General features: G+C 44.3%; 1 long non-coding RNA gene across 1 annotated transcript in view; it reads right to left on the reverse strand.

The window, feature by feature from the left end:
• Window positions 1-2591: 2591 nt before the first annotated feature.
• LOC142073496 (uncharacterized) overlaps window positions 2592-21975 on the reverse strand; it is a 110135-nt gene continuing 90751 nt past the window's right edge. Inside the window, exons 4-5 of the long non-coding RNA XR_012670381.1 lie at window positions 3802-3979; window positions 2592-2916 (exon numbers count right to left, since the gene is read on the reverse strand). This is a non-coding gene — a long non-coding RNA (uncharacterized LOC142073496). The remainder of the gene's footprint in view (window positions 2917-3801; window positions 3980-21975) is intronic.

Consider the following 21975-nt stretch of genomic DNA (forward strand, 5'->3'; position numbering starts at 1 on the left):
AGGACAGGGGGTGGGGGTTAATAGGAGCATATAAGAAAAAGCCCCAAATATTGGGACTGTCCCTATAAAATCGGGACATCTGGTCACCCTAGGTTTCACCCACATAGTGTTGTTGGGGCATTTGATGCACTGGACGAGGTACAGCACATGTTGAGATAGGCATATGTAGGACCCATGGATCTTGAACAACATGTAGAGGGGGATATTGATCATAGTAGCCGGGCAGATACGTCTGCAGGTTTTGTATCTATTGTTCTGCCAGGGTCTGGTGCTGCTTTGAGTTGGAGTGTCCTGGTCTGTAGGGCACTTGCTTCTGATGATGAGCTTTGTGAGGTTGGGGGTCAGAGGTTGGAGGTTATTTGAGGGAATTCGGGAAAGATTTGTGGTCCACATCGAGTACAGGTTGTAATTGTTTGATGATGCCATTTAAAATTCAAATTAGAGACAGTCTTAAAGGAACTTTTCAGACAGCTGCCTCATTCCAGTAAAGGAATTGTTCTTTCAGAATAAAGGACGTAAGGGAGTAAACCAGGTTCTGTTTTATTGCTACCACCTGAACAGCAAAAGGCTGAACATAACCCATTGAGCTATTGTGCCGTGGTTAAAATCCAGCTCTGTACTCTGCATTTCGGCCTCATCCTTTTTCATAGATTTCCTTACAAGCTGTAAAACATCTCACAAACAACTAAAGCCCAGCACAAATGACCCAGTGTAGATAAACTGGAGTACAATCGCTAAGAGAAACCATTACATGGGGGCATCTTAGTTTAATTTAAATTAAATAATCATCTGCCGCATCTGTAAAAGTGCTGTAATGTTAACCTCAGAGCACAGGCCAGCTACCTGCACAAACAGAAATCAAATTACAGATGCTTTGGTGTTAACATCTTTGGTCTTAGTGGAACAAATGCTTCTGCTGGACACATTTGTTTAAATGCTTGTAGGTACAGTGTGTGCTTATGTAGCCAGTAAAGTCTGCCATTCTGATTTTGTGACAAACAAATTCCAGGGTAGCTGGTGATGGAAGTCAGCTGGGCTGCTAGGCCCCGCTTCTCCCTTTTGCCTCACTGACTGTGAACAGCCTTACTCTCTCTCTCCTAGCTGTTTCAGCAATCAACCCCCCTCCCAACTTTTCTCTTTTTGGGGGTGTAAGAGGAAGTGAGGCAGGCCAGGGGGCAGGGGAAGACTCCAGGAAGAACCTCTGCAGGGAAGGCAAGAGGCCAGGAGAGCAAGTTTAAGGCTAATATTATTTTTCTTACTCTAATAAAGGTTCTTGTTCAGCGTTAGAAGAAATCAGCTCTTCCCCATTGTCACATGGCAGAGTCTCATTATTTTATTATTAATATTTATTATTTGTATTATCATTGCACATGGGAGCCCTAGTTCTGGAACAGGACTCCATGGTGCTAGGCGCTGTACAAACACAGAACAAAAGGACGGTCCCTGCCACATTAAAAATAACCCCCAAAGGCACTGTCAGAGCTGCAGGACCCCATCAGCCACTGGGAAGGCTAATAGTGGGGAAATAATAACACAAGCCTGTTTGTTTTAGTCTCCGGTGAGTGAGACTTAATGTAGGTATGTTAATACTTTCGTCATTCATGGAAAGCACAAAGGAAGAGTTAAAAAAAAACATAGCACACAGAGAGGCAACAGCCCTGGACCTCGCACTCTGAACCGGGCAGCAGTGCTTCCGTCTCTTATTCAGCTCCCACAAGGGTTTGTGAGAGCATTTGGGAAATTGACGGGTATTATCGATTCATGAACATTTTGAGTTTTGGGCCTTTTGTCCAAATTTAGGAGAAGAAAATTTTCTCAAAATCTCAAAACTCTTGCGGGATGGGAAAACTCTCTCCCCCCGCCTCTAGATATCAGCACCAGTTCAAGAGGGGCAGATGTAAGTGATCGAATCACTTGTGTCAGAGTATCACCTGACCACATCTAAGATGAGGACAGCATTTCTTTCCTCACCCATAATTATCCAGGTGCATTCTGGGAGTTGTTCACTGTCATCCTCTGAAGCACCAGATGCTGGCATTGGCAGAAGCAAGATTCCAAAGGCTAAAGTTCACTCCTAATTGTAGTATCTGTTAGCACAGAGGAGAGACAGGATCCAGTTGTAATGAATTCTTTATGAATCAGAGGATTCTTTATGAGATTGCTGGGCACAGACAGGTCCTTTTGTTCTCTCTGGTTCTGGATTAGTATCACACACTAACACAGGGGCTCCTTAAATCCTGGTCTGGACCTTAACATTCATGGAATGGTCTGTTAACTACACTGAACTAACCCAGAAAGATTTTCAGAGAAAAAAAATGTTACATAGAGGAAATTATGTTAATATCCAGGGTATTTAATTATTGATTTCCCTTAAATAAAAAACACGTGGCAATAAAGAAATAAGTGAAACATACAATGAGATCATCTGGGGCAGAGCAATAGGGCATCCCAGTGAGAGCAGATTTGCTCTTGGCCTTTTGCCTTTCTAATGCTAACATACTATTATTCTGCATTTCCTCCTCAGTGTCTGTTCAGTAACAGTAGAGCTGTCTGGGAGACAGAGTCATTCCCCTCCCCACATGCTGGGTCATCCCAATCCATGTCCTTCTGACCTGCCTGAGGAGTGATAACTAGCTTGTTAGGGGAAGTAAATACGCACTGCAGTCAGGTTGGAATTTAAAGGATGTCCTTGTCTTGGTGTCTTTCAAGGTGATGAGAGAGACAGTCACTCCAGCTTCGTTAACGGATCACACACAGTTTTGCTTCTTTAAAGCCAGGCTCTTTAGTTCCATCAAGGGCCTTAGTTTTAAAATCTTTGATAAGTAAAAAAAAAAAAATCACATCTCAGTGGCTTTGCTTTGTAGGCTCCTTTTTGTCTTGCTGTCTTTTCCCCCAAAAGCTCCATGGCTTAAATTCCTGCAGTGGGAAGAAATACACTGGAAATAGAAATATTATGCACGAGATGGGAGCAAGCGTGCTGGGAGCTATGGAGAAAGCTGGCATGTCCTGCCCCAGTGTTCTGTGCAGCTGCATAAATCTGCAGCTACAGCAGCTGCAGAGGCAACCAGAGTTTTGGGCTGGGTCTCTTAAAGGAGAAGAGCGGAGAGGATCACAGAGTAGAGAGACGGAAGAGGGCTGGTAAGCCCCGTCTGTGCTTCCTTCTGGCCAGCCAGTGAAGGATTGTTCTCTTAGGCTTTGTCCAGTTAAGATTTGAATGATCCGAGCAACTGAGACTTCCAGTGCTTCCCTTAAGGAACTACTCCGCACCTAAGGAATCTCACTGGGAGGAATTCTTCCCATCTGTGCAACCTAAATGTTTCCTTTCCTCAGTTTTCCTGTTGCATCAGTGAAATGGAAGGTAGCGGGGAGAGGCAATATAAGGCCTTTGGAATATTCAGAGCATGTTCCTATCTGTGGGCCATTGCCTTCCAAAGCAGAGCCAGAGGCCTCTAGTCTATATCCTTAATGTGAATCTCAGCAGAGAGCTCAATGTCTGAACTCCCCTGTCACCCTTGGGATCAGAGCCCCTTGCCATTCAAGGCTGAGACAGTGGCAGGCTGTGTAGGGAAAGCGGGCCCTGCTGCTCACCACACCATTTCGTCTGTCTTTGGGGCTGTCAATCCAGCCTCTTTCACCAGCTCTTTTACTGTATGAGGCTGGTGTCACCTTTCAGAGAATGGAGGGACACAGTGACCTGCGTGTGTTACAGAAGCCTTAGCCTCTCTGGGGAACAGGGTTGGGGGCAGGGGGAGATACGTCCCAGTCTGCATCAGATATTGATTGTTGTACTATATACGTCACCTCATGATTCTCATCTCCAGTGGAAGCTGTGATTTGTTTCTTGGTTCTTGATTTCCTTTGTACACAGTAGTGTCTCCCTTTAAAGTCACCTTTTCCTGGGAGCTCCTTTACTATGTGTGGGAATTGCAGATGTCACAGACACCTCCGACACAGTGCACGATTCTTGATTCAAATTCAGCTAAGCAGAGGAGAAAACAGGTCTTTAGATCTACTGCATCTCCTGGGGCTAGCAGCATGGCACACACACACACGCATGCTCCCGTGATAAGGCAAACCAGGCACTGGGTGTCACCAGAACATCACCAGAATCACAGTAGAGGGAGCAGGTATCTGGCAGTAAAACCCTCCACTTCTTAAGGAAGGCAGCCCAGTTAGCAAGTAAGGATAAGTGCTCGCAGTGCAAGAACTAATGGAGATCATCTATCCCTTTCTATCGCTGGAGTTATTCCAGCAGGCCAAGGAGACTCAGGTGAAGGGATAGGGGTGAGTTTTCAGTGCAGTGACAACATAAGCATTGAGAAACAATCCCTAGCAGGGGAAATGAGAACATTTAGCTAATTTTGGTGGAGCGGTGGGACATGGAGACAGAGCGTGAAGATGTCTCAGCTGGTCAAATTGTTCTCCAGATCCCTCCAGCTGGCTAACAATATTGATAAAAGGGAATGTGGGGATCAGGGGAGGAAAAGATCTAGGTTCTTAATCTGCCACTGCCTTCAGGCTCCACATTGCCCTGAAGCCCGGCAAGTCCCTCCAAGTCTGGCGCTTAACCCCTCTCAAGATTATGTAGGGTTTTGAGATCCTTGGCTGAGAAGTGCAAGCCTTGGTATTATTATTTCTGCACACTCTTTATTCTGTCTTTTTCTTTCCCCTCACCCCCCCATATGCTTCTCCTTGCCCTCTGACTCCCCGTTGCTCTTCTCCATGTGCCAGTGGGAGAGGAAAGTATAATTGACAAGTTCCGCACCTTCCTGGGGCTTGTCAGTTTCACTGTGCCACTCTGCTCTTGGTACAGAGCAGGAGACAATAACAAAGCACTAGCCCATACATTATGCCAGCCCATACTTGCCCACATGCGCCCCAGGGGTTAAGGTCAAGAGAGTACTGGGCACACTTAGAGCAAGGCATGCAAACTATGGAATGATGGATCCTGTACACAACAGAGTCCAGATGAATTGTATGTTAATAGACTCCATACCCAGAAGACAATTCAGACCCTGATTCCTGCTCCTATGAGTGCCTCTGATCCAGGATGCTTGAGATGTTAAATATCCTAAAATGCTGTTTAAAAACACAGTGAAGTGTGTGTGTGTGTGTGTGTGTGTGTGTCACTGCTCGCTACTGGATGGAATGAAAGCTGTGTGTCATATGCCCTGTATTGCTAACAGCCAGAAGGAATTCTTCTTTAGCTGTGTTTTTGCAACAGGAGGATATCTGTCCTACCCCCACTTTTGCTGTGGCAATATATGTGGCTACTAAGTGCAGCATAATAAGACATGATGTTCCTAGTTGGCTATGGATTTGTTACAAGTCAAGGGTGTCTGCATTGCCATCTCACTATTTCCAGCACTAAGAGCCTGTGTCCGGCAGCTTCTGGCCCTACCTGACCGTGTAACTATGTTCTGTTTGTTTTAAATGCTCCAAAGTTTAATACACTACCCTGCTGGAATGCCAAGGGAAATCGCCATTTGCATTGCCTCTGCCATCCTGCATTCTCTCTCCCATGCATTCATTTGTACAGAGCTTCACTGACCTTCTAAATATAGAGGCCTCAAATTAAATTTAACATTGCTGATAATCAGCAAACTGGGGGATTAAACTGATGGGGACCCTGCCAGACTAGATTTAGCTTTCATTAAGTTCTGTACACAGAGCAGCCCTTCCCACAGAGGAAAGTCCTTATTCTCTACATTACAATATAATGCAATACACACAGCAAAAGCAAAGTACTTCACTGTTTAAAATTCTAATCCTTTCAAGATCTGGAAATACCTAGGGTCTAAGTACAGCACTGTCTATCCAACATCTGCTGTTAGAAGTCAAAAGCTGAAAGCAAGTCATTTACATGAGGGTTTAGAGAACTGTGAAAGAGCTACAAGAACAGGGACATAATCAGCAGCACAGAGGAAGTCTGAAAGGAGCTTGTGTATTCCTGTGAAATGCAGCAAGAGGCTTATCTAATTGTGTGTGTGTGTGTGTGTGTGTGTGTGTGTGTGTGTGTGTAAATTTCCTAAACAGTTGACCTAAATGAGTTCTTACCACGATCAGATAGCCTAGGACAACAGAGTAATCCTTCTAACAGGATTATAGGCTGTGCTAAAGGAGACTTTGGGCTTTTATGCTCTGCATCGTAATATGCATGCACACACAAACGGATATCTTGCCTGGCTGGTGGCACCTGGGAAATTGGCCCTTATTCATAGACTCATAGACTTTAAGGTCAGAAGGGACCATCATGATCATCTAGTCTGACCTCCTGCATATTGCAGGCCACAGAACCTCACCCACCCACCCCTCTAATAGGCCCCTAACCTCTGGCTGAGTTACTGAAGTCCTCAAATCATGATTTAAAGGCTTCAAGTTACGGAGAATCCACCATTTACACTAGTTTAAACCTGCAAGTGACCCATGGTCTATGCTGCAGAGGAACGCAAAAAACGCTCAGGGTCTCTGCCAATCTGACACGGGGGAAAATTCCTTCCCAACCCCAAATATGGCAATCAGTTAGACTCTGAGCATATGGGCAAGACCTAACAATCAGACACCTGGGAAAGAATTCTCTGTAGTAATTCAGAGCCCTCCCCATCTAGTGTCCCATCAGCCACTGGAAATATTTGCTGCTAGCAGTTGCCAATGGTCCACAAGCCATTGTAAGCAGTCTCATCATACCATCCCCTCCATGAATTTATCAAGCTCAGTCTTGAAGCCAGTTAGGTTTTTTGCCCCAACTGTTCCCCTTGGAAGATTGTTCCAGAACTTCATTCCTCTGATAGTTAGAAATCTTCACCTAATTTGAAGCCTAAACTTGTTGACGGCCAGTTTATAGCAATTTATTCTTGTGTCTACACTGGTGCTTAAGTTAAATACCACCTTGTGCCTGGGATAGACCACACTGATAATGCCACACTCAGGGCAAGAAATAGGGCAGACAAGCCCCAGAGCTGGTGGTTTACTCTATCATTAGATTCACCAAACCAGTAACTAAATAGCTTTTGCAGTACCACACCGGTTAACCAGAAGTCAAACATTTAGGCGTTCCAGCCTTTGGCTCCCATCCACGCAACCCAATCTAATATAGTGAGAGATTATTGAAAACCTATTTCACCCTCTGTGAGATTCTTTCTAATCCCAAAGGATCAGACACATATCCCCAGGTCAATATGAATCTCAGATCATGCCCAAATACCACGCTGCCAGTCAATCCTTAGTAACTAACTAAAGATTTATTAATAAAAGAAGAGAGTTATAAATGGTTAATAGATCAAATACCTACAAATGATTGCAAAGTCCTTATATCAGGTTTGTAGCTGTGATGAAATAGACTTCTGGTTTGTAAAGTCTCTCTGGGAAGGTCCTCAGTCTATTGTTCAAGATGCTCCTCTTAGTTGTAAACCCAAAGTCCAGAGAATCAAAGTAGGAAAGAGGCAACATGGAGATGTCACAGGTGTCTTTTTATATCCTCAATCATGTGCATGGAAACTTACTGTCCCAAACAAAGCCCACAGCCGCTGTCTGTGAAAAGTTACTGGCCAAGATGGAGTCCAGGGTCACATGAGCATATTACATGACCTTATATGTTTTGCAGAATCACAGAGGGTGGCTGTTGGCTTCTTGCTGTCTGAGGCATCCACCTCAGCTCCTGGGCAGGATGAGTTTCTTCAATATCCCAGTGTGAGAGCAGAGTGGCCTTCATGGGCCATCAATACCTAGCTGTCTAGCCCTAATGTAAGCCCTATCTGGTGGTTGTCACCCAGGAATACCACAGAGCTTTAAGATACAATTCCATAGCCAATATTCATAACTTCAGATAAAAAGATGATACGTCAATTTAACAAGGATAATCATATTTGATAGGTTGTAACTTTTCCATTGACACTTTACATCAGTGGTTCCCAAACTAGGGGCGCCGCTTGTTCAGCGAAAACCCCTGGCGGGCCGGGCCGGTTTGTTTACTTGCCACATCCGCAGGTTTGGCCGATTGCGGCTCCCACTGGCTGCAGTTCGCCGTTCTCAGCCAGTGGGGGCTGCAGGAAGCGGCACAGGCCCAGGGACATGCTGGCTGCCCTTCCCGCAGCCCCCATTGGCCTGGAGTGGTGAACCGCAGCCAGTGGGAGCCACGATCGGCTGAACCTGCAGACACGGCAGGTAAACAAACCGGCCCGGCCCGCCAGGGGCTTTTCCTGAACAAGCGGGGCCCCTAGTTTGGGAACCACTGCTTTACATGATACACTTTGTACAAGCTTTATGGTAATTGTATAACAGTGCTAATATCAATTATATAAGTGGTCATCTTTAATCATACAGCATCACACCCCTCCCTGCCCAATTCCTCTCCCCTCCACCCTGCTTTCTCCACCACAGCAATAAAGTAGCCACCACTGTTTGTACTGGACATAGGAGAAAACATATATCAAAGGGTTGGAAACAAAATCGGACAGAACTTGGGGAATTATCATCAAATGGGGGTGTTTCTAGTGAGGTTCCACAGGGATCAGAACTAGGCCAGAGACTATGCAACATTTTCGTCAGTGACCTGGAAGTAAATATAAAAATCGCTGCTCATCAAATTTGCAGGTGACACAAAGATTGGTGGAGGGGGTCGATAAAAATGAGGACAGGGTCACTTGGTAAGGAAATGGATCACTTGGTAAGTTGGGCCTGTTCAAACATAATGCATTTAAATACACCAAATGCAAGGTTATACATCTAGGAATAAGGAATGTACGTTGGATCTACAGAATATGATGCTGCTGAAAAAAGCAAATACAATGTTAGGTTGCATTAACAGAGGCATAGCATGCAAGTCAAGGGAGGTGATAGTACCACTCTACTCAGTGCTGGTTACTCCTCAGCTGGAGTACTGTGTCCAGTTTTGGTCACCAATGTATAGCAAGCATGGAGAGAAACTGGAAAGGATCCAGAGGAGAGTGACACAGATGATCAAAGGGATGGAATGCAAGCCATATGAGCAAAGGCCGAAGGGACTGGATATGTTTAGTTTGGAAAAGGGCAGATTAAGGAGGGACATGATAGCAGTTTTTATATACTTGAAAGGCTACCATAAAAAGATGGAGAAAAATTGTTCTCTTTTTCCACAGAGGGCAGGACAAGAGGCAATGGGTACGAACTACAGCAGAGCAGATTTAGATTAAATCTCAGGAAAAACTTCCTAACTGTAACAGACTGCCAAGGGAAGTTGTGGAAGTCCCTTTGCTGGAGGTTTTCAAAAGCCATCTGGATAGCCATCTGTCTTGGATGGGTTAGACACAACAAATCCTGCATCTTGGCAGGGGGCTAGACTGGATGACCCTTGTGGTCCCTTCTGACCCTGTCATTCTATGGATTCGATGAAGGGGGGACTGTATCCTGGAAAGGAGTAACTCTGAAAAGGATAGAGGGGACAAGCAACTGAACCTGAGCTCCCAGCACAATGCTGTGGCAAAAATGGCTAAACAATCCTCAGATTTATAAATGAGAATTGGGAGTAGGATTAGGAAGGTGATGAGACTGACACTGGAATATTGCATACAGTTCTGGTGTCCACATGTTGACTAGGATGTTGAAAAATTGGCAAGGGTGCTGGATCAACACAAAACATTTGTACATTTCACGTTCTGCGTGCGTATGACATTTTTTGGTTGGAAAGTTTGGTTCGGAAGCTGCCAAGGCATGGAGAAGTGGGAACTGGGAAAAAGGCACTGTTGGGAAATTCCTCCTCCTCAACCAGTTGGCAAGAGCCCAAAGAACTGGCAGGGAGAGAGAGAGGGGGCACATCCTGATGTCATGTGCTCCCCCGTGGGAATCAAGGGTGTGAGAGAGCAGCATTTGGACCCGGAAAGGTAAAAGAACCAGGACCAGCTCTAGGCATCAGCAAAGCAAGCACGTGCTTGGGGTGGCACAATTCCAGGGGTGGCAAATCAGCCACCCCCTTTTTTCTTTTTCTTTTCTTTTTTGTTTGGGCAGTTGCGCTCTCGGAGCATGGGGCGGCGAATTTTTTGCTTAGGGCAGCAAAAAACCTAGAACTGGCCCTGAAAAGAACCTGCACAAAGCTGCAGGCTGGGTGGGGCTTGGTGAATTGCAGTGAGACAGCGTGAGAGCAGGGATGAAAGGAGAAGCGGGGGAGAGGGGTGGAACAGAAACAGAGAGAGGGGAAGTGAGTGGATCAGGGATGGAGGAGCAGCAGTTCCAATGCCTGACAGTTTGGGAAGAATTGGGGCTGGGATCTGAACCCCACTCTTCTGCACCTTGCCACACTGTAAAGCACCATATAGCTACAAGAGGCCACCTTGCCAGTGCTCCACCTATATTCCCCCTCCTGTTAATGGCAGATCCTCTTTAGCATTCCTGGGACTTGCCCAACAAATGAGGCATTTTCACACTTGACAGCAGCGGCAGCTGCTTGGCAATACAAGCCATGCTTCTCTCCGGGGCTCAGTGCTAGATAGGAAATGAGACTTTTAAAAAATCTCATCCCCCCCATATCTCTCCCACCAGGGGCAAGATTGTGACTGCTGGGTGCCTTGAACTGCATTTGCAGGTCAGGAGCATCATGTGAGACCGGCGAGATGCCAAGAGCTCCACTGGTATGTTTCAGCCCAGGTGAGATAGCATCTTTCTGTTTGCTCGCTGCTTAAAGAGTCCTTTCTCAGCCTTCAAATATTTACCACGGCAGCCAATTCCCTGTCAGTGAACTTCACAACTCTGATGTCTGGTGTTACTTGTTTTCTGATACAGCAGGAGAGAGGGCGGAGGTACAAAGAGAGGTCGTCCAGTACTTCCCCCAGGCCAAGCCAGGCCTGGAATGTACATGAGCTGATGCTGGTTCCCCTCAGGAGATGCGTTTGTCAATGGGAGTATGGGGGGACAGAGGTCCAGCGATGGGCTGGCAGGCGAGAGGATGGAGAGACGAGCTGAAGAGGGGAGGGGGCAGGTGCTGTGGCAGCGGTAAGGAATGCAAACCTCTTCCCAGTCAGAGTGTTGTCATCATGTAGAGATTTGTTGAGTGTTTCCTCTTCTGGCCATGCTCTGTATGGTGAGGAGGAGGCTGGGTGGGAAGAGGAGGTGGTGTATGAAATTAGAACACCCTTGCTCTGGAGGAACCAGTTTACATCGCCCTGGCTCTGCTGTGCTGATGTATCCCACCATACCCATTATCCCATCAGCTGGGGCAATTGCAGCTGTCTGGGGTAAGTGGGGACAGAGAGAGATTTAACCCATGCTTGTTAAAAGGCAGGTACACAGTCTATACGGGCCTGGTCAATAAATAGCAACATGTGGGATTTAGTGCTGGAGAGGCCTTGACTGAACAGAAGCCCATTAACCACCCAAAACATTTCACTTATGGGACTTACACCTGGATGGGTAGGAGGGCTAGTGGGTAATGCACTCAGCACCCCACATAATTAGCACTAACACATTCAAAATCCATATCTGCATTTTTGGCTTCCTCTCTGCCTGCCCCTGACACCAACTAAGCTGTGGTATCAGTTCCAATCTGCAGCGGGCAGCCAGTCACTGGTACCAAGAGCCAAAACCATCTGGTCCAGTTCCAGACACAAGTCCCCGGGCCCTGACTGGCAGCTCAAGGCTGCAGCAGGTCAATTTCAAGGAGGGTTATTGTGAAAATGCATCTTGTTCTCCATTGGCCTTTGATCTACTGCAGCCCTGAGGATTGCAGAAAAGAAGTGAATTGCTAGAATTCCAGCTCTAGGTAAAAATATCTCCCAGTTCCTAGCCGAGTTCCACATTCTCTCCAAGAGCAACAGTCTGTGTATTCATCACCTAGTATTTAACAGGCATCTTCAGTAGGGGACTGCCAAGAAAAAGAATTCACCAGAAGATCCAAGGAGTATAAAAATGGCAATTACAGACCTTTCTTATCTTTGGGGCCCATTTTGGCTCTGATACCCATCAAAGGGTATCTATGTTAGGGGCCAGATTGTGCATAGCCTGAACACTGGGTGGTGTGGCATTGCTCCCCAGTGGGGGTTTCTGCAGGCATTGTCTCTCCCTGGAGCTGCAGGGGGTGAGGGAGTGTACACCGTAGGGTGTGCTCCTGGCTGATGTCTCAGAGGGTGTGGTTATGGCCCCTACTGGAGTGGTCTCCCCACCTCCCATCCAGAGCACTACCGTATCATAGGGGAGGCTGTTCTCACAATCTCAGAGAAAGGGCTGGAATTCCTACAGAAAAAGTCCTTTCACACACAGTTTTGCAGCATTCGGAGTTGCAGGTTGTTCACATTTGGAGAACCATCATCAGCATAATCCTCCAAGACCTTTCCTCCAAACCAAACTGAAACTGGTCAAAATATTTCGTACTTCTCCTACCCCTGAAAATTGGCTTTATTTTCAGAACTGGAAATTCTCACCGTATTTTCACAATTTATTTTTTAATTTTCTATTTTTTCCCCAAAATAATTGGAAAAAGAACAATGACCATTTCCAGTTATTGTTTTCCCTTTTTCCACCATTTCCCTCCTTCCACCCCACTCTGATCTTGCTTCTTTTTCATTGGCAAAAGGGGAAAATGAGGCCGGGGAGAGAGGCAAAGGGGAAAAAATGGAAAAAAATTGAAAATGGGGGAAAAATAGAAAAAGTTCAAATCAGGAAATATTTTATGGTAAATGTGAATTGATAAAATAAACAGTAATAAGTCACCAGGACCAGATGGTATTCTCCAAAGATTTCTGAAGGAACTCAGATGTGAAACTGCAGAACTACTAATTATGGTATGTAACCTATCATTTAAATCAGCTTCTGTACCAGATGACTGGAGGATAGCTAAAGTGACACCAATTTTTAAAAAAGGCTCCAGAGGTGATCCCAGCAATTACAGGCTGGTAAGCCTAACTTCAGTACCGGGAAAACTGGTAGAAACTATAATAAAGAACAAAATGATCAGATACATAGATGAACTCGATTTGTTGGGGGAAGAGCCAACATAGTTTTTATAAATCATGCCTCACCAATCTACTCGAATTCTTTGAAGTGGTCAACAAGCATGTGGCCGAGGGTGATCCAGGTATATAGTGTACTTAGATTTTCAGAAAGCCTTTGACAAGGTCCATCACCAAAGGTTCTTAAGCAAAGTAAGCTGTCATGGGATAAGAGGGAAGGTCCTCTCCTGGATCAGTAACTGGTTAAAAGATAGGAAACAAAGGGTAGGAATAAATGGTCAGTTTTCAGAATGGAGAGAGGTAAATATTGGTGTCCCCCAAGGGTCTGTACTGGGACCAGTGCTGTTCAACATATTCATAAATTATCTGGAAAAAGGGGTAAACAGCGAGGTGGCAAAATTTGCAAATGATACAAAACTACTCAAGATAGTTAAGTCCAAAGCAGACTGCGAAGAGTTACAAAGGGATCTCACAAAGCTGGGTGACTGGGCAACAAAATGAAATTCAATGTTGATAAATGCAAAGCAATGCTTATTGAAAAACATAATTCTAACTATACATATAAAATGATGGGGTCTAAATTAGCTGTTACCACTCAAGAAAGAGATCTTGGAGTCATTGTGGATAGTTCTCTGAAAACATCCACTCAATGTGCCGTGGCAGTCAAAAAAGTGAACAGAATGTTGGGCATCATTAGGAAAGGGCTAGATAATAAGACAGAAAATATCATATTGTGTCTATATAAATCCATGGTACACCCACATCTTGAATATTGTATGCAGATCTAGTCATCTCATCTCAAAAAAGATATATTAGAATTGGAAAAGGTACAGAAAAGGGCAACAAAAATGATTAAGGGTATGTAACAGCTTCCATATGAGGAGAGGTTAATAAGACTGGGACTTTTCAGCTTGGAAGAGAGATAACTAGGAGGAAATATGATAGGGGCCTATAAAATCCTGATTGGTGTGGAGAAAGTAAATAAGGAAGTGTTGTTTACTCCCTCTCATAACACAAGAACTAAGGGTCACCCAATGAAATCAATAGGCAGAAGGTTTAAAACAAACAAAAGGAAGTATTTCTTTACCCAATGCACAGTCAACCTGTGGAACGCTTTGCCTGAGGATGTTGGGAAGGCCAAGACTATAACAGGGTACAAAAAAGAACTAGATGAGTTTATGGAGGATAGGATCATCAATGGCTATTAGCCAGGATGGGCAGGGATGCAAAACCATGCTCGGAAGTGTCCCTAGCCTCTATTTGCCAGAAGCTGGGAATGGGCAACACGGGATGGATCACTTGATGATGACCTGTTCTGTTTATTCCCTCTGAAGCACCTGGCATTGGCCACTGTTGGAAGACTGGATACTGGGCTAGATGGACCATTGATGTGACCCAGTATGAATCTTTTTATTGTCTTATGAAAATTTTGTGAATAAATTAAACATTCTTCCTTTTCAAAGCCCGCAGAATTAAAATGATTTGAATTTTCAGATGTTGTTCATATGTTAGTTCACACCGAAGACAGGAAAAGGGCAAATATAGGGCCCATCTATAAAGAGGGAAATAAGGACAACCCAGGGGATTTCAGACCCAGGGAATTTCAGACCCAGGGGATTTCAGACCCAGGGGATTTCAGCTTAACTTCTGTACCCAGAAAACTAATGGAGCAAGTAATTAAGCAATTAATTTGAAAACATCTAGAAATAATAAGGTGATAAGTAACAGTCAGCATGGATTTGTCAAGAACAAATTGTGTTAAACCAACCAGATAGCTTTCTTTGACAGGGTGACAAGCCTTGTGGATGGGGGAAAGCAGTAGATGTGGTATATCTTGACTTTAGTAAGGCTTTTGATACTGTCTCACATGACCTTCTTATATACAAACTAGGGAAATGCAACCTAGATGGCACTACTATAAGATTGGTGCACAACTGGGGTTGTAAAACCATTCCCAGAGAGTAGTCATCAGTGGTTCACAGTTATGCTGGAAGGGCATAATGAGTGGAGTCCTGCAGGGATCAGTTCTGGGTCCAGTTCTGTTCAATATCTTCATCAACGATTTAGATAATGGCACACAGAGTACACTCATAAAGTTTACAGATGGTACCAAGCTGGGAGGGGTTGCAAGTGCTTTGGAGGATAGGATTATAATTCAAAATGATCTGGAGAAACTGGAGAACTGGTCTGAAGTAAATAGGATGACATTCAATAAGGACAAATGCAAAGTACTCCACTTAGGAAGGAACCATCAGTTGCACACATACAAAATGGGAAATGACTGCTTAGGAAGGAGTACTGCAGAAATGGATCTGGGGGTCATAGTGGACCACAAGCTAAATATGATTCAACAGAGTAACACTGTTGCAAAAAAACCCCGAACATCATTCTGAGATGTATTAGCAGGAGTGTTGTAAGTAAGACACAAGAAGTAATTCTTCCGCTCTACTCTGTGCTGATTAGGCCTCAACCGGAGCATTGTGTCCAGTTCTGGGTGCCACATTTCAGGAAAGATGTGGACAAATTGGAAAAAGTCCAGAGAAGAGCAATAAAAATGATTAAAAGTCTATAAAACATGACCAATGAGAGAAGATTGAAAAAATTGGGCTTTTTAGTCTGGAAAAGAGAAGACAGAGGGGACATGATAACAGTTTTTAAGTACATAAAAAGTTGTTACAAGGAGGAGGGAGAAAAATTTTTCTTCTTAACCTCTGAGGATAGGACAAGAAGCCACGGGCTTAAATTGCAGCAAGGGAGGTTTAGGTTGGACATTAGGAAAAACTTCCTAACTCTCAGGGTGGTTAACCACTGGAATAAATTGTCTAGGGAGGCTGTGGAATCTCCATCATTGGAGATTTTTAAGAGCAGGTTAGACAAACACTTGTGAGGGGTGGTCTAGATAATACTTAGTCCTGCCATGAGTGCAGGAGACTGGGCTAGAAGACCTCTCGAGGTCCCTTCCAGTCCAATGATTCTATGATTTGTTGCATTTGTCAAAAAATGGAAAAATAATGACAAACTTTTGAGATTTGCCATCACTAATTTCTTTGTGTAACTCCCTTCTCTAGTTGATTGTTACCTGGTGGTAATATCAACTCCTCCATCCACTGTTGTGCCTTTTAAAAAACAAAACTGGGGGGAGGGACTGCGGGAAGCAAAATGACTTGAATATCTGAGACCCTCAAGGTGTTCAATGTATCTACGTCCCAGCAATGAATGATCTGGATTGCGTGCATTTACCAACCCTTTTGCAAACCCAAACGTGGGTACCCCAAATATATATTTAGTTAGATTTTATATTTGATTGTTTTTGGACACAGGGAAATTCAGTTCCAGTTGGGTATCTTCCCTCCCTCATCTCCAATCATGACATCTGCCTGTGGAGCTAGAAGCCTGGGCTTGCCTGGTTCAGACATGTGCATGAAAACAAAATCTCTAACTGCCAAGGACACAGGGACTTCTGCGAGGCATCTTAATGCCAAGGCTCATTGGTTAAGGAACAATCAGCTCCACTCAGCATTCTTGCCAGCTGTTCAAGTCCACCCAGTAAAGTCAATAGAAAAGCTCTGATTGGCCCTAATGGGAGCAGGACAAGGCCCCAGTTCTTTATCTGTAGCACTGTCCCAAAATTCTTTCCAACCTGAAACCATCATATTTGTTATTTCAGTAGCAAGCTCTATGGAGGCAGGAGAGAGTACCTTTTTCATGTGCTCTGCGGCCTTGTGTGAATGTATTCATTGCATTATTAATGTACATTATTTTTAATCAGTCAATTCGGTTGAATAACAATAAGATAATAACAGGTTTCAGAGTAACAGCCGTGTTAGTCTGTATTCGCAAAAAGAAAAGGAGTACTTGTGGCACCTTAGAGACTAACCAATTTATTTGAGCATGAGCTTTCGTGAGCTACAGCTCACTTCATCAGATGCATCTGATGAAGTGAGCTGTAGCTCACGAAAGCTCATGCTCAAATAAATTGGTTAGTCTCTAAGGTGCCACAAGTACTCCTTTTCTTTTCTGATGAAGTGAGCTGTAGCTCACGAAAGCTCATGCTCAAATAAATTGGTTAGTCTCTAAGGTGCCACAAGTACTCCTTTTCTTTTTGCGAATAAGATAATACACGCAGCTCCTGGATCTTTGTAACCAAAAGCTCTACAAATCTTTCCACACCAAGGGGAATCTGTGCCTGCGCAGATAGATTTGGCTGAGAGTGTCAGACGATAGTGGTGATGAGCAAGTCTGAATCCCATCCGCTTTTATTTGTAAATATTCCATAAATACACGGCTGGAGACATGGGAATAGAAGGATCTCTGTAATCCTGCTACTCTGCAGATTTCTCCTCAGCACGTGAGTCTCTGAGCTGCATTTCCCATCTACATTACAAAAAAAAAAAAAAGATAAACCCAGTTATTGCCCTGATGCGTTATAAAAGGGGAAGTGCCACACTTCAAAATATGTGGTGGTAGAGCCATCTTCAGAGCCTCAGTCTCACCCATGCCCTCCATCAATAAAGCAGTGGAGCACGTTACCATGCAAAGATCATGTGACTTTAAATGATGTCCAATCAGTTTGAGCCTGATGGTGCAACAACTCTGCAGCACCCCAAAGCCCACAGACTGAGTGAGGAAACTACAGAAGAGTGGGAGTGTCTCTCTCTCTCTATTTCCGTAGCTCAGCTGTCCAGACATTGTGCTGTTCGTAGATGATGGGGTTCTGTTTTGCTGAACACTATCATCACTACGCTCTGTGCATCAGATTGTAGGGTGCAGATACTGATTGCTGCACTGGTAGGTGAGATCCATGCCCCAGATCTGCGGGACACAATGTAAATCCCACCCAGTAGGGCAGTGTGTGAAAAATACATATGTGGAAATTTAAGGACTCGTGGAATGCGTATAATGCACTTTATCAGGGATATCTGCCCCTTGTTTAAACACTGCCAGTGGCTTAGAAAGAAAGAAAAATAAAAGATCTCTTATAAAATTATTACCTTGTAATTTAAGTCAACAGGAGTGGTACCATGATGGAAGCCAGCAGTTATGTCACATTGTTTTATCACTATAATTACATCAAGAACACAGTTACTGTCTGGGAGTGATAAGATGAAGAGAAGCAGCCCTTCTGAAATTTTGTATTCATGGCACTGAGATTTATAGATTGGTTCTGTGTTTGGACATTACGTTCAATTACTTCCCGATAGCTCTGGAGATCTGTGTTACAAGAGAAATACTCTCATATGGTGTCCCCCTGGCTCCATCTGCTGTCGCTGGGTTCACCTGGAGCCACCAAACGCAAGGTGGCTAAGGAAGATTGCTAAGAGATGCTCTGATACCTTTTATTTCATGAATCAGGGAAGACAGAGTCAGCCACTGGACAGCAACTTGAAGTGCTCTACGCTCATTTTGTTGGCCAAGGCTGACTCTGCGGCTCTGCCAGCTCCAGGACTGAGGAAATTCAACTCAGCTCCCACATTACGTTACAAGACCATTAGATCACTGGGACAACCAATGGCTGATCTTTCTTTCCAGCAGCTCACAGCCATTCCAGTTGTGGCGGCTGGGAAAATGCTTACTTAGTGGAAAATCTTGCGTTCCAAACCTTACTCTTGCTTCTGACTCCCAATTGCCCTGAGAACGCAATACCCGGAGCAGAGACTGTGGATCTGCCAGCCCTGCTCTCCTATACTTTATCTCAAGGAGCTCCTACTTGCTTTTAGCAGTGTGGGTTGCTTGCCAATTTATTTTGGATTTATTTTGGCTGCCAACCTGCTAATAGCATTGTTCTGTAGAGGTGCAGAGAGGCACACTCATGTACCTTCCCTAACTTGTGGTATCACCCTAGCAGCTGTCTATAAAATCTTAAATCCTCCAAACATTTGTTCACTCATCTCAAAGGGTGAATCATGCAAGGCTTGGAGGTTCCATCATCATTCACTATCCATTCCTCCCACCTTCCCCCATCGCTCTGGAATACACAGCTACTCTCTCTGTTCAGGGGACCAGTGCTCCATGTGCTCCTACATCTTGCCTGATGACTCATCTGTTTCTAGATTCCATACTGGGGATCCCCTTATTTATTGTAAATAGTCCTGAGGCACCACAGCGTCCAGCGAACAGTGCAACAGAAACCAGAAAGCTGCAATTGCTGCTGCTCTCAGCTGCCAAAAGAGGCTGTCCTTGTTTTTTTTCTTTTTATAGTGGAAGGCAGGACATAGCAGTGACATGCAGAGAAGGTCAAATGCAGAGAAACTGGCAGACCAGCCATCTTGCTGGGCATCTTTTTTCTATCCCTTGTCTTATTGTTATTAGACGTCCTTGTACTTGCACCAGACTAGCACTCAGGACCCATCCTATGTATGCACGTGCGACTCTCTCGCCTCCTGCATGTTGATCTCCTAGCATCCCTTGTTGGTACGTCGGTGCCCTTTATTTACATCATGAAAAACAACAGTATAATTTCCACCCCCGATATGTGTCAGTTACAGATTGCAGACACTGCTTCCTGGGTGGAGAGGGACTTCTGCCTTCATGGGCAAATGAATTCAGCAGCTCTTCTGCTGAGAACAGCAACAAGAGAGCCAATCAGCAGGGCCAATCAGAGGGGGTCAGGAGGGCCATTTGGCCTGGGCCTCAAGCTCAAAGGGGGCCTCAAATTTAGACACTTGTTATTATGAAGCAATATCTTCCTGTTTCACTGCATGGGATGTCCAAAACTAGATGGTCTGCATGGATTGATGGTGACCAACCAGTTGTGCAGCATTTGAATTCAGTGAAAAATACTTTAAATGAGCTTGAATCTCTCAATCTCACTGCAGAGGCTTGAACTGAACTTCAGTCCATTCAGAAGCACATGTCCAAATTTCAATGCATTCTGATATCATTTTTGTGGATGAAGCTACTTACAATGATCCACCAAACTAATCTGGTAATTGTGGCCCACAGTGCTACACTTGATGTTGAGAGGGATAACACTGAAGGTCTTATCAATGACATTCAGCAGATTCGTGAACAATGGGATGCCATCCTGACTGAGTCCAAATTAGTGGCACACAATATTGGCATTTCATCGGAGTTCTCCACCAATCACAACTTACCTACTGAATCTGGTGCCGAGCAGCATTATAGGGTCAATGTCTTCCTTGTCATCATTGACTCTATTCAGTCAGATCTTACACGTCGATTTGAGTCACTGCGACTAATTTGTACTCTTTTTGGGTTTCTTTGGCAGTTCAACAGACTGAGTAATGAAGATCTACTTTCTGCAGCTGAACAATTTCAGCAACAATACAACAAAGAAATCTCAAAAGATCTCAGTGACAAGGTCATCTTCCTCAAACGAATACATTCCACGAACTTAAAATTGGATTGCAAGCCAAAGGAATTGCTTCAAGAAATACTTGAAGTTGGACTCTCTGGGGTGTTTCCTAATATCACAATTGCATTGGGTATTTTTGTCAGTTTGCCTGCATCAGTGGCTTCAAGTGAACGCACCTTCAACGTGTTGAAGCAGGTAAAGAACGATCACCATTCAACTATAGGACAAGAGCATTTGAATGGGCTCACCATGCTTGGTATCAACTGTGACATTGCACGAAAGCTAGATTTTTCTTCAATAATTAGTGCATTTGCACAGAAAAAAGCTAGAAAAGCATTTGTTAAATAAAAAATATTCAGATTATGTCTCACTTTTTTTTGTGCTTATTTTGTTTTCATGTGTCGTCATTTTTTATTTTTATTATGGCTAGGGGCCTCAAAAGCTGGAAGTGGCCCGAGCCTCTCTGGACCTCTGAGAGCGCTTGCCAATCAGTGCCACATATCTGCACTGTAGACATCTGTCCACTAGAATTCGACTGCCACCTACTCGACTCATTTCTCACAGGGGCCACGGAGTGCCCATCAGATAATAATGACTTCTGATCCACAATATTTTGCGCGATCCACAGAGCAACATGCAGGGAAATAACAGAGCAATCTGAGCTCTGTAGAAGACTGAATGATGGGAAGTTTACAGTACATTTTGCTAGGCAGGCACAATTCCGATGAAGATAGTGCCACGGAATGTAACCCCATCCTGTTTACTGACATTTTTTTCTATGCTTGCCACAAAGGGATGGGATAAAATATCCTCTTGTCTGAAGTCAACAGCGACAGTGCAGTTAAGGATGATCCGTCATGCCACAGAGCTTTATCACGGTAATTACATCAGGAGCAAGTTTACTGTTTGAAAAAGAAGTAAGATTACAAGAAGCAATCCACCAAAACGGCAGCAGCGCCGCAGCTAAGAGATACTCAGCAGGGAAGAGGAATATGTTATGCGAATGAAGCTGAGTAAATTTAACACTCCAAGGACCAAATTTTCCTTGTCTGCCCCTGAAGTATTTATGAGCACATCTCCTTTCAGCCTCTCATACATGCATGTTCAATAACTAATCCTGCATGCATGGATACTCATTTTGCACTTGCAAATGTACGTACCCACTCGTGTTACAAGGACATTTCTAGAGGCCCTTAGAACACAGGGGGATTACAGAGTCCTCCAGACACTCTTCTGAGGCAAATCAAAGTCCCTCAAAACCACATGGACTGGACACTTTGTTAGTCAAGAATGGACCCATGCTCATCTGCTACTATGACATCTCTACGTAACACAACCTTTTTCCTTCAGGCATAATAAGGCAGAAAATATCATATTGTCTCTATATAAATCTATGGTACACCCACATCTTGAATACCGTGTGCAGATGTGATCGCCCCGTCTCTAAAAAGATATATTGGAATTGGAAAAAGTTCAGAAAAGGGCAATAAAAATGATTAGGGGAATGGAACAGCTTCCATATGAGGCGAGATTAATAAGACTGGGACTTTTCAGCTTGGAAAATACATGACTGCAGGGTGGGGAGGATGATATGATAGAGGTCCATAAAATCATGACTGGTGTGGAGAAAGTAAATAAGGAAGTATTATTTATTCCTTCATATAACACAAGAACTAGGGGTCACCCAACAAAATTAATAGGCAGCAGGTTTAAAACAAACAAAAGCAACTGTTTCTTCACACAACA

The sequence above is a fragment of the Caretta caretta genome, chromosome 10 (assembly GCF_965140235.1).
Source record: "Caretta caretta isolate rCarCar2 chromosome 10, rCarCar1.hap1, whole genome shotgun sequence".
NCBI classification, from domain to species: Eukaryota; Metazoa; Chordata; order Testudines; family Cheloniidae; genus Caretta; species Caretta caretta.